The following is a 13,248-nucleotide window of genomic DNA, read 5'->3' as shown; positions in this document are numbered from 1 at the left end:
AAAAATACTTGCATAAAAAATGTATATAAAAAATGAACTTTTATGTAAAAATACAAATGAACAATTATGAAATTATACAAATTTCTTATAAAACATTCATGTTTAATCTATAATGAATATCTGATTCATTTTACTTATTACTAATGGGTTACTGGAAAAATATTATGGTCTTTTATAAAAAATATTGAATAATATACTTTTATGAACAAAATAAATATGAAAAAACACTTAATTAAAAATCTAAAAGTAAACATTTTATGAAAACTATATGAATATTATAGTGTATTGTATGTAATGACCACAATGAGTCAGCACAAAGCCTCAGACACTAATTAAAAACTCATCATCATTATGAATGGCTGGCTGCTATTAAGAGTGACTCCTGATTGGCTCACCAGGTTGGTGGTGTGGCAGATGACATTGGGGTCGCTGCAGCGCACATGGAGGGTGGTAGAACCATCTGTGATCAAGTACAAAAGGAGACAGAGCACAAATGGGGTCTTTAGTTCACGACTAATAACAGACACTGAAGCGTGTTTGTGTGCTTGTGTGTGTGTGTGTGTGTGTGTGTGTGTGTGTGTGTGTGTGTGTGTGTGTGTGTGTGTGCATCTACAGCGGCAGAGATGTTTGTAATCAGCAGCACCTGCTGTGTCATCCCAGGCTGCAGGCAAGCGAATGGCCTTCTTTAGGAAAGTGAGTCCAGGCTGGTAGAAACGGAAGGTCTGGTCCACCACATGTGGTGTCGGTTCAACTAAATCAATTGACGTCACTAGAAAATAAAGGAATGCCAGAGGTTCACAACAAGATAAACTGACAGGTATCAACTGCATCAGCGACATGCTGTCGATTACCACAGACAGTAATTTTGACTTGACCCACAGTTTGTAAAAACAGAAAAGTGTTATTTTAGCATCATTGGTATTATACTTTTTTTTATAAATATTTTGAATAAGATTTTATTTTTTATTTTCTGCTTTCCTGTTTATATTCAGTTAAAGTTTTTGTAATTTGTTATTTTAGCAAATCAAGTTTTAGTTAACTATAACAACTCTGGTGTAGAAAAATGCACAATGGATGTCTATGGGGCAAGGTATCCTAGATGGTTTAAAGGTGCTGTATAAAAGCATAAAAACACCATAATACATTTGCAGATATTCAGGAAACATGCTTCACATACTTGTTGGGACGGGAGAAACAATATTTTAAATTTAGACTGAAGTGCCCATTTCATCCACTAGCTATATTAAAAACTGCACCTTTAAAAGCAGAAATGTGCATCTTGTTTTATACACTTTTATGAATTATTCTGCACAAAAATGTGAGTTATTTGTCTTGTTTGCTATACTTTCAAACTGTTTCATAACAACATTTGTCATAGTGCAATGCTTTGCCCCATTAACTTTCATTGTAAGTGCATTACTGTAAATATATTTTTGCTTTTTTAAGAGATGAACAAAATTGAAATTGCAACTCACAAGATTTCTTTGTAGTTAAACACCAAATCAGCAAAAATGTCTCAAGGTTACGAATGTAACCCTGGTTCCTCGAAGGAACGAGACGCTGCGTCAAGCGCTTTGGGGAACGTCCCTGTCAAGACCGACTCTGAATATCATGTGCAATCTGTCCAACGGAAGGGCGTGACGTCACAGGTGGGGTGACGTAGCAACCAGGAAGCTAAAAAGCACGTGCCGTGCAGCTGGCTTCAGCTTCGAGTAGGGAAGCAAGCGCCGGCAGGGGTGCCGGGAGTATGGCTCTGCAACGCAGCGTCTCGTTCCTTCAAGGAACCAGGGTTACATTCGTAACCTTGAGACGTTCCTTTTCAGGAACTCGAGCTGCGTCATACGCTTTGGGGAACGATGTGCCCACAAAAATAAAATAATCTGTAATTATTTTATTTGGTCTCTTATATCATCTATGATTGATATAAGAGACCACTGATGGGTTGTCGGTGCGCACCAACACATGGTGACCTCTCAGGTCTGGGAGGAAATGTTTCAATGCTCGATAGACTGCTAGCATCTCTAGGCAATTGATGTGCCATGTCAGATGGCGACCACTCCACAGACCGCTGGCAGGGTGGCCGCTCATGACCGCACACCAACCGGTGAGGGACGTGTCTGTTGCTAGCATTACACAGCGACAAGGAGCTCCCAGCACCGGGCCCTGATTCAAGAACCAAGGTTTCTTCCACATGTCTAAGGCACGAAGGCATCGCCGCGTGACCTTGATAACTCGAAGTGGATTTCCCCTCGGGGAAAAGCCCTTGGACTTGAGCCACCACTGTAGGGGTCTCATGTACAGCAGGCCAAAAGGTATCACGTTGGATGCAGCTGCCATCAGACCTAACAATCTCTGGAATTGTTTGACAGTGAGTGACTGGCCTTCTTTGACTCTCTCGACTGATGTGAGGATCGACTCGATCCAAACAGGAGACAGACGTGCCTGCATCGTGGTCGAATTCCACACTACGCCTAGATAGGTGGTTCTCTGAACTGGAGAAAGTACACTCTTCTTGGCGTTTAGTTTCAAACCCAGCTCCCCCATGTGTGCAAGAACGACATCTCAATGTCGAACCGCCATCTGTTCTGATTGAGCTAGAATCAACCAATCGTCGATATATTATTTAGAATGCGGATGCCCGGCATACGGAGGGATACCAGAGCCACATCTACACATTTTGTGAACGTGCGGGGTGAGAGTGCGAGGCCAAAGGGAAGTACTCGATATTGATAAGCTTTGCCCCCGAAAGCGAATCTGATAAACTTCCTGTGTTGTGGAATGATGGATATATGGAAGTATGCGTCTTTGAGATCTATTGTGACAAACCAGTCCTCGGATCTGATTTGAGCTACAACCTGCTTGACAGTGAGCATTTTGAACTTCAGTGACATAACTGAGCGGTTCAGGTGACGTAAGTCTAAGATCGGACGCAACCCCCCATCCTTCTTTGGAACTATGAAATACCGGCTGTAAAACCCGGATTCCCTGTCTAAAGGAGGGACCACCTCGATGGCCTCCTTCCTTAATAGGGTATTCACTTCTTGTTCCATAACCAGAGCCTGCCAGGGGCCGACTAATGTCGGTGTAACCCCGTTGAACTTCGGCGGTGGATGACCGAACTGAATGCAGTAGCCTTTTTCTATTGTACACAGGACCCAATGAGATACATTTGGCAGTAGTTTCCACGCTGCTAAATAATCTACTAAGGGAATCAGTCTCTCGAGACTGACCTCTGGTGTAAGCGGCCCCCGAAGGGGCGGCGAGCATCCCAGCTTCGCTACGCTCGCGGGCGGAAATAACTGGTAGCAGCGCTCGCTGGAGGCCGCTGCGCCCTGAAACTCTGGCAGGGTTGGCAGACCGACCTCCTGAGGGCACTGAGGTGAGGCGGGCACCGTATAATGAAGTGGACCGCACTCTACCCCAGTAGGGGCTACCCTCTGGATCCTGGCGTCAGGATCTTTTTGTTGAGGACTTCCGGGCCTCGATAACAGATCTTAAATCGGACTTAGCTTTGGAAGTCCCCGACTCAGAGCGTCACTGAGGCCCTCGGTCCCGTCGTGGGGGAGCACGAGCGGCGACACTCTGTCTCTAAGCTTCCCTGTATGAGGAGCCGGTATGTGGCATGGTCATCTCCCGCCTAGATGCACCACGAGAGCAACGAGGGAGGAAATTCTGGAACGCCGCCACCTGCTTTCGTGCCTCCTGGAACCTGTCGACGACAGTTTTGACTGTGTCGCCAAACAGGCCAGAGGGATGAAGCGGGGCGTCCAGGAGGCAGACCCTGTCTCGTTCTTTTATCTCTGACAGGGTCAACCATAAATGCCTCTCCGCGGCCACAAAGGCTGCCATAGACCGCCCAATTGCGCGAGCGGTCTCTTTAGTGGCACGGAGGGAGAGATCAGCGGTCTTCCTAAGCTCTTCGATATCTTCAGACTTGATCCCCTCTCCCTCATCGATATCTCCCAGCAGGTCAGCTTGATAAGCTTGTAGGACTGCCATGGTGTGAAGGCAAGCCCCAGCCTGACCTGCTGCCACATAACCTTTGCCCACCAGCGAAGATGTAACTCTAAGAGGCTTGGTGGGCAATGTCGGAGCCTTTAGAGACGATGCCGATCCAGGCGACAGATAGCCCACGAGCATCTGTTCAACCCGTGGCATCGCTCTATAACCCCGCTCTCCCAGCCCCATCACGTTGCCATAATATAGTGAATCAGGGTCAAAGAGGCGGGTTGAATACGGGTGATTCCACGATCTCGATATCTCATCGTGGAGATCGAGGAAAAAAGGTAGGCTCCGACGTGGAGGTGGTTGCCTCGGCCGCAGAAAGCGTTCATCTAGTTTGCTTCTCTGTGGCGCAGAATGTTTCTCAGTAGGCCATTCGATTTTTTATTTATCTACTGCACGTGTAACCACCTCCAAAAGCTCCTCATACTGGGGCGACAGGGGTGGCGAATCCCCAGCAACCGTCTCCACATCGACCTCCTCGGAGGAAGAGAGGTGAAGAGTTGATCCCTCACCCTGGGGGGAAGAAACCAACGAGCGTGCTTCCGAGCCCAGGGTTTGGGCGCCGGATCGAAGCGTCCGCATTGGCAATCGTTCACAATGCGGGCAGTCGGCCCCCTCGAGAGCTGACTCAGCGTGCTTCGATCCCAGACAAGCCACGCATAAACTGTGTGTATCCCCACTCGTGATGTAGCGAGGGCAGGGAGGAACACACAATCTATAACGTGGCTTGGAATCGCCCTTAATATGTTTGGTCTTTTGCTTTACTTTAGGCATATTGAGCTGTTTTAGCTATCTTTTAATGGCTAAGGGACAGACAACAATAAATAGGACCAACGGGACAGACTTTTGACATGCACACACAGAGCGCTTGCTGACAGACGCGAAGCTGAAGCCAGCTGCACGGCACGTGCTTTTATAGCTTCCTGCTCGCTACGTCACCCCGCCCCTGACGTCACGCCCTTCCGTTGGACAGATTGCACACGATATTCAGTGTCGGTCTTGTCAGGGACGTTCCCCAAAGCGCTTGACGCAGCTCGAGTTCCTGAAAAGGAACCACCCTTGACCCAGTATGATGTTGTGAGCTGCTCTTTTCAGCAGAGGTGGTCATGGTCTACCACTAAATGACAAGCCTATCTGAAATCATTCCCCACCGAATGAACAGCACTGACAGTATGTAATGTGATATGAAGTACCGTGAGTCATCTGTAGTCTGAGTGCATAACCTCTCTCGCGTGAGATACAGTTGAGCTAGCTGTCGGACTCACAGCTCAAGACAACCCATTGGCATTCCTCTGGAGGTGATGTCAGTTTGTGCACAGCAATGCTTGACCCCAACTGACCTAAATATTATATGGGAGTTGCACGTGTGTGTGTGTGTGTGTGTGTGTGTGTGTGTGTGTGTGTGTGTGTGTGTGTGTGTGTGTGTGTGTGTGTGTGTGTGTGTGTGTGTGTGTGCGTGTGTGTGTGTGTGTGTGTGTTTGAGTGTTTGTCAGCAGAACTGCAAGGCATCAGTCTATCTTGGCTACATATGGCAGGAACAGCCAAAAGGCACAATGAACCACACAATGCCACAGAACAGCACATCACCCCAACCATTCAATGTGTAAAATATGTATGTACAAATGAAAAATAAAAGTCATAAATAAGATAAGGACCTTTTTTCATATTTAATGAATAATATAATATAATATAATATAATATAATATAATATAATATAATATAATATAATATAATATAATATTTTAGAAAAATCAGCTTTGCCACCATAACAATACTGTTAACAAAACAGTTATTTTAAAATGTATTACTACTTCACAATATAATATGGTGAGCCTAAAAATATAAACAGCAACACAAAAGCATGTAGCTTCTATTTGGTTCCTATAAGTATGCATCAGTTATATTCAGTTTTACTGTTGTCGACAGTAAGTCCTGTTTTCAGTCTGGATTGTTTGAACCACTACAGGAGTGCCAGCCCACTTCTCTGACTGCACAACTACTAATCAGGCTGTATAGAAAGAGTCTGAGTTCCTGTGTGTGCTCATCAGTACAGTGAGTGCTAAGCTCTTACCTTGATGGATTTGGCATTGGACAGATGTTTCCGAGCCATCTGTGGACTTCTTGAAATCTTTAAGCTTTTTGTATCCTGCAGTATGACAGGAGAGTCATCATAAACAGTGCATCATTCAGTGAGAGAACAATCACATTGAAATAATGTCATTAAGGGATGGGGAAAACATTGTTTGGACAGGCCTGTTCAGACCATCTGGATGAGGCTGTTTTTAATCCATTTCATTAATGCTGATGCTTTGAGTCATTTTAACCTCTCCCCTTCACTTGTGGGTGCCTCTGTAATACAGACTATAAGCAAACCCAAATCCAATTAAACCGGAAACATGTGAACTAATCCAAGTCTCATCAGTGCAAAAGGGAAATGAGGAAACAAATGCATTTTCTCAGTGATGACACATCGTTCATGTTTGAATTATACTACAGCACAACACACAAAACCAATTAAATAGTCCACATTTTCTCCAGATTATGTTGTTTTCCAGCACCAACAGTTCAGTGGACAGTTCACTTGAGATTTACTTGTGTCTATGTAGTGGCCCGTCCAGACATTACCACATCAGGGTGAAAAAATTAAAATACAAAATAAAAACCCACAAAACAACAACGAAAAAAGTTGAGTAAATATCCAAGAGAGTTCACCCTATAGATTTGCCTGAATAGGGAAAGTGTGACCACGCATGAAGGTTTGCTCCTTGAAGGGGACATGGACACTTTCTTTGGGCCGTAGGTAAACCTGTGGAGTCTGTGTGCTCTCCTTTAGGTGAAATACCTCCTCCTCCAGAGGAGTCGGAGTCGGAGTCAACTCCTTGAAATATCTCCACTCCTCACTTTTCACGATTAGCCTGAGGGATAAAGACAGAAAAAGATGAAAAACAGCAAAAAGAGAGACAGAGTGGAGAAGAAAAGAACAGCTTGAGGATTTTCTTTGCATTGCGAGCAGTATCTTATTGGCAGTGAAAAAGAGTATTTGAGTATGCATGATACAGTCAAACATAAGCCCTCACAGAACTGAAACTCCTGGGAGGGTAGGTTTAAAGATAACACACTGGGTGTGAAATATTACTTTCTGTTTCATAGAGACAAATTTCATGCACAAATATATGAAGGAAAGGGGCATTTGAAACATCAAAGGCAGCACCTCCGGGCCCGAGAAGGGATCATTCGACATAAATGAAAAAAATAAAATAAAATAAAAATAAGAAAAAGAAAGAATTTAGAGGTGTAAAAACTCTTTTGTACTGTATACACTTCAGTAGATGTGACACCAAGTCTCAGAAAATTCAATCACATTCTCTCTTTAATAACAGAGAGCCAGGCAAGTGGCATAAAAGTATACTTATGTAAACAAAAGCAAAGCCCATTTCCCTTTCTTTCATAGAGAAGCATATCGTCACCTTGGAATTATAAGCTTCTATCAGTATTCTGAGCAGTTTCGATATATTGAGCTTCAAAGTGTTTGCATTCCATATAGTGATATGGGGAACAAGTCTCTTTCATAAATCAGTCCCAAAATGTACACAACTTATAAAAAACACAATGTAAAAAAGTTGTCACAGAATAAGAATATGTGAATAACTCAATTTTGACAAAAATGGCAGATAAAACCTTAAATTTCCAAGGCGAGAATATACGCAAAGAGCTCTTTTAATATGGTTTTGCAAAACAGAGGAAAAAAAGAGGACGATAAAGAGAAAAAAGTACACTGAAATGTTATCAGGCCTAAATAGGAAATATGCCCAGGTCAACAAGTATAAGATGTTGCTGCCCAGATATGGAAAAAATATAACTCTCTCCAAACCTCTTTCCAGAGACCGTTGACATTAGTGTGTATTGTCTGTATATGATCAACTAATTTGCAATATATTTTATATAACTGATGTCAGTTAACAAATAATCTCTTGATTTATTTGTTGAATCTAGAATAAGATTTACCTTATTACTTCCAGGAAACTTAATTTTATCTTTCCATAAGATAACGTCAATAGTAACATTATAACGCAGTAACTTGCATTTATCAATCTTTTGCAATTTATCCATTCATTGTAACCATTTACTGGTGAGAAAAAGTATAAGAGAGAGGTGAGTTTATAAGGTTGGCTTTGTGGCATTACATGTAGCATCTGCTTTGGATCATGTAAGATTAAGTTATATCCTTCCAATTGAATATCTGAAGTATACTATCCGGTCAGGTGTGGGCTTTATATCTTAGAAATTCCTTTTAGCATTCTGAGATTTGCATATAAATCGTAGACATGGCCTCACATTCTACACTTATAGGGGCTAAATTGCCAAGGATTTTCCCCCAACTATCAAGATGATGTTAAACAGCAACTCTCTGCTCCTCTCCATCGGACTTCAAATGCATTCCAGGAGGAGCAAATGACCCCTGTGCTAGGCACCAATGGCCTGACTAGACCAGTGGTCTGTTTCCACAATTTCAAAACACATCACACACATAAAGACGTTTTCTTCATTTTAGACTATAATCAATTAGTTACAAATGCATCTGGTATATGCATGTGTTGTCATTATTTTTCCCTATTACATTAGTCTAGTTACCACTGTTTATTTGCATTAGTTAAGCTCTAAATGCTATTATTTAGGTCTATAAATGTATCTCTGGTTTAATATCTTCTAAATGTTTCATTCTTGGTATCAAAATGATCTGCTCTTTATTCCTCAAACCATGATGTGCTCTATGTTATCATGAAATGCCTCACATTATTTGTACCATATTTTGGGTAAAACTACACCAATTACTCACGCCAGTCATAAAGCATGCAAATGAGGTGTCAACAGGACAAAGAAACACTTTCCCGCTGAAACTACATGCCTTGTTAATGGTTAATCCAACCAAAAGGGGTGTTACTGGGAAACCCGATAAAACCTCTCCCACACCCGAAAAGGAAGCTTCTCTTAGCTTGCGGTTCCCTGGAGACACCCATCATCTTGGAAGCCTTGCGACTCCCCTTCCGGGGAGTACGATCTTCTGGCAGTTTTCAGCAACTTTCAGATTCAGTTCGGAGCAGTCAGCTCATGGATGAAACGACGAATGTATTACTCCTAACAGGATTCAACAGAAATCTATGCATTATACATGCACCGGGACACTTTACTCAGCACCTACAGAACCAATGCAAGTAACCGCTTGATAACTATTTAGATGCGCTTCTAGGCTTTGACCCCTTTTAATTAAGGTGATGAGATTCTTTGATGGTTCTTAACAGGTTGCGCGCTCTCTCTCTCTCTCTCTCTCTACAGTGCTCTCTCTCTCTCTCTATCCATGCCTTCCTTGCGTTGGCATCTATGTTTAATGTGTGTATGTTTGTGTCTATTCAGATGTTGCATGTTCCCCTGTACTGTAGTTTATTAAACATCCATATGTATTCACACTTGGTTGTCTGAGTTTGCTGCTCACAGGATGAGGTCACTTTAACGTTCAGGTATTGTTACATGGTCTGTGAGCAATGTATTAATAGTACAATTATTTTTTGTGGCCAGAGAAATAGTTTTATTTAGAGTCAATAAACAATTAACACTGTCTGTCCTGCGGACGAACAAATCATTTTATTGTACTATTAATGCTATAATGCTACAAGTAATTCCTGAAGATGAATATAATTAATCATAACCCGTTATGATTAATTATGTTCATCTCACTTTGAGCTCATTTGTTACATACATCAGCAATACAAACACAGACCTGACATATCCTTTGCACTGGAAGAGAGAAGCATCAATTCAACACAAATGTGCAAATGCAAACTCCAGATCTCAGGTATTTGTTTCCCTGGCACAGCTCTGTGCATACAAGAGTTTTTTGGACTGACTCACAGGATTAACGCACAGACAAACACACCACTCCTGGGTGAGCAGCTACCTCCATGACACATTACAAAGTGCTTCAGTTTTATGCCACAACACAATGCAAACTGGGAAGACGTTTGCCATACAAACATACTTCATGGAGAGAGGCAGCGGAGAATATTTGTTTTGTCCTAAAGCACAGTGTGTGTGTGTGTGTGTGTGGATTTTAGGCTACTAATGTCTTTTTTTTAATTAAACACTGAGAAATGCAGGGGTGTTAATGCTGTAATTTATTCCACCTCATCCTCATTCCACTTCTCTCTCTCCCTTTCTTGGCTTGGAGTGTGCGGACTCAGTCTATGGCCTGCAGAAAACACATATTTTGTGCAGTATAATCCTGGTTCCTGGAGCTTCACATGGGCCCTGGATGGGCGAAGATATTTTACATCAAGCTGCAATTAAAATAAGCTGGAATGAAGAGGGGGGGGGTGATTATTTATTCAGTGTTGTTTACCAACCCCCTGGGAAGCGCTTGGCCCCTGTAATGCCCCGCTGAGGAAAACTCATTCATTCAGATGTTCATTTTCAGGCTGTTCACATGTGAATGAAACATTGATCTATGCATAATTTCTTTCAGGGCTGTAATGCCAGAGGCAAAGGCTTTATGTAATCTTTGAGTGGACAAAGTGCCTGCTGAGCATGATTAAAGTATAGGCTTACTACTGTATGTACATATTAGCATTAAAGCATTTTTCTTAAAGCTTCTGCATAATGTACTGAGAATGTATTAAATTATTTTTGGCATTACTCTTATAATGAAAGCACACATTACGGTACTATAGTATTCAAACATCTCAGACAAAAACTCACTATCACACACAGACACACTCTCATAGATTTCCATATAAAAGTGTCAACACACTGTTGTTCTGATAGAAATTATTAACAGTATTAACAGATTTGACTTAGTTTTACAAAATCTCTCTAGTAAATAGGCAAAAGGCCAAAAGTAGGATGGATAGATGAATAGATTACTAGACCCATAGATATCCAGGTAACAGGGACCATTCTCAGAACTTTGGCGAACAGTGTGGCGAGGTTCAAAGGTCTCAAAATATCAAACAAAACTTTGTCAAGTCTGCTTTGTCAATTTCCACATGTACAGTACATACATACAGAAAATAGAAATTGCGTTACTCTCAGACCCCGGTGCATACAGATAACATTAACATTAAAGCCTAAAAATCTAGATCAAATATAAAATGTAGTTACAACTATACAATAAGGGAATGTAAAAAAAAGGCATATAATAAAATTAAAAATAAAGTTAAATAAAGCAGCGCAAGGCAAATGACAGATAGAGTGCAAATTCAATGAAGTGAACATCAGTGCAGATAAAAAAAATACCGTAAGTCTGATTAAAGTGTCAAGTGACAAAGGGCTCGAGTAGTTATTTTATTTAACTGACTGATGAGGTAGTGGAATGACGTCAGTTCCATGTTGAATGAGGTAGTGAGCAGACCAACGCTGCACAAAGTGACTGGTGCATGCAATCATATAATTAGTGGGGGGGGGGGTTCATAGTTCAGTGGTGCCTGGGGCAGAAGAGGTGGGGGGGGGGGGGGGGAGTTCGGGAGGGAGTTCCCTGTTTGTCCAGTGTTTTCAATAGAATGTTCGTTCAAAGTCAAATTTGGTCTTTTATAACATTCTCAAAATGTCAGCATAAAACATTATTTACACTATACATTATTCATGGAACTTTTTAATGAAATGTCTTAGTAGTTTTTACTATTTAGAGAACAGTCAAAAGTGACATTCCCATAATGTTTAAAAATAATCAAATGGAATGACTGCATAAACAAAAACATTTAGAACATTTAAAGAACGTTTTAATGTTAGAAAATACTCTTAGAAAATACATTTGTTAGCTGTAAAAACTGAAGTGATTAACAAAAACGCCAAATTATGCTGTTTGCGAGTGGCATCTAGACAGAGGTGGAAAGAGTACAAAAATATTCTACTCAAGTAAAAGTACCATTACATTAATGAAATTTTACTTAAGTACAAGTAAAAGTACCAGTCTAAAAAATCCACTCAAGTAAAAGTAAAAAGTAGCTCATTTAAAATTTACTCAGAGTAAAAATTACTTAGTTACATTTTAACAGTGGGAGGGAGTCAAAAATGGGACAGACCAAGGGTGTCAAACTCAGTTCCTGGAGGGCCACAGTCCTGCACAGTTTAGATTTAACCCTAATTAAACACACCTGATCCAGCTAATCTAATCATTTAGGTTTATTTGAAAACTACATGATATGCGTGCTGGAGCAGGGTTAGGGCTATGGCCCTCCAGGAACTGAGTTTGACACTCCTGGGATAGGTCTATCAATCTCAAACTAGTTGTTTTTAATTAAAGGAATCAGTTATTTAGAATAATAAAACATTTGGGCTGTTATCTGGCAAATCAGTATCAACAAACTCATCTTTTCAATACAGAGGAAATGCAAAAGCTTCATCGGACGTGGCATTTAGATGTATTACACTGTTTAATGCAGGACAAGAATGCATTTAACCTGCAGTTACAAATGCATTAATAATGTTTTGATATGCCAGACATAAAATGTTGAATACTCATTTGAAATTATAAAAACTTAATTATAAAAAAAAAAAAATCAAAAGATACTTTAAATGTAAAATTAAAATGGCCAGTATGTGTCAGCAAGTCACTGTTAATAAGTGAGTCATTGCGATTGAACCGAATCATTTAAACGGTTGATTCATTCAGAAACGAAACACTGTCATGTTGCTCAGAGATGCAAAATTTTGCTTTGGTGGCTGTGTTTGGAATAAATTTTTGTTGTAGAAATAGAGCAAAAACAATGGCAATGTGGTGTCTAAAACGCAAGTGTCTTAGTTTACTGTCCTGTTGTAAATATATATATATATATATATATATATATATATATATATATATTTCATTTCATTTCATTTTGTAATAGTAAAATATTTAAATTTTTTACAAATATAATTTTACTCTGTTCATTTATGTTTTTACTAAACTTTGTACAGTTTTTGGAGGATTTAAATCTTTTACATTTCTATAAATAAATAAATATTTATTTAAATAGGCTTTTTTTTTTAACAAAAAAAGAAAAAAGCATTTCAGGTTAAATTCACTTCATAAAAGACCCAGATTTCTAACTTTCATACATGGGGATACCATGGATAATTTTATAAGGTTTAATGTAAGATTTTTGCCCATTTTTGGGGAAATTGTTTAAAAATTTTAATAAATCACTTTAACCACTAGATGGCTATAGTGTGTGTGTGTGTGTGTGTGTGTGTGTGTGTATATATGTGCGCGCG

At 40.5% G+C, this 13,248-nt stretch overlaps 1 pseudogene; it reads right to left on the bottom strand.

Annotated features, from left to right (window-relative positions):
* The window catches only part of LOC132115019 (nephrocystin-4-like), a 73,485-nt pseudogene that overhangs the window by 10,640 nt on the left and 49,597 nt on the right, over positions 1 to 13,248 (bottom strand).

This window comes from Carassius carassius, chromosome 34, assembly GCF_963082965.1.
Source record: "Carassius carassius chromosome 34, fCarCar2.1, whole genome shotgun sequence".
Taxonomy (NCBI): domain Eukaryota; kingdom Metazoa; phylum Chordata; class Actinopteri; order Cypriniformes; family Cyprinidae; genus Carassius; species Carassius carassius.
This window is presented reverse-complemented; position numbering and strand designations above follow the sequence as displayed.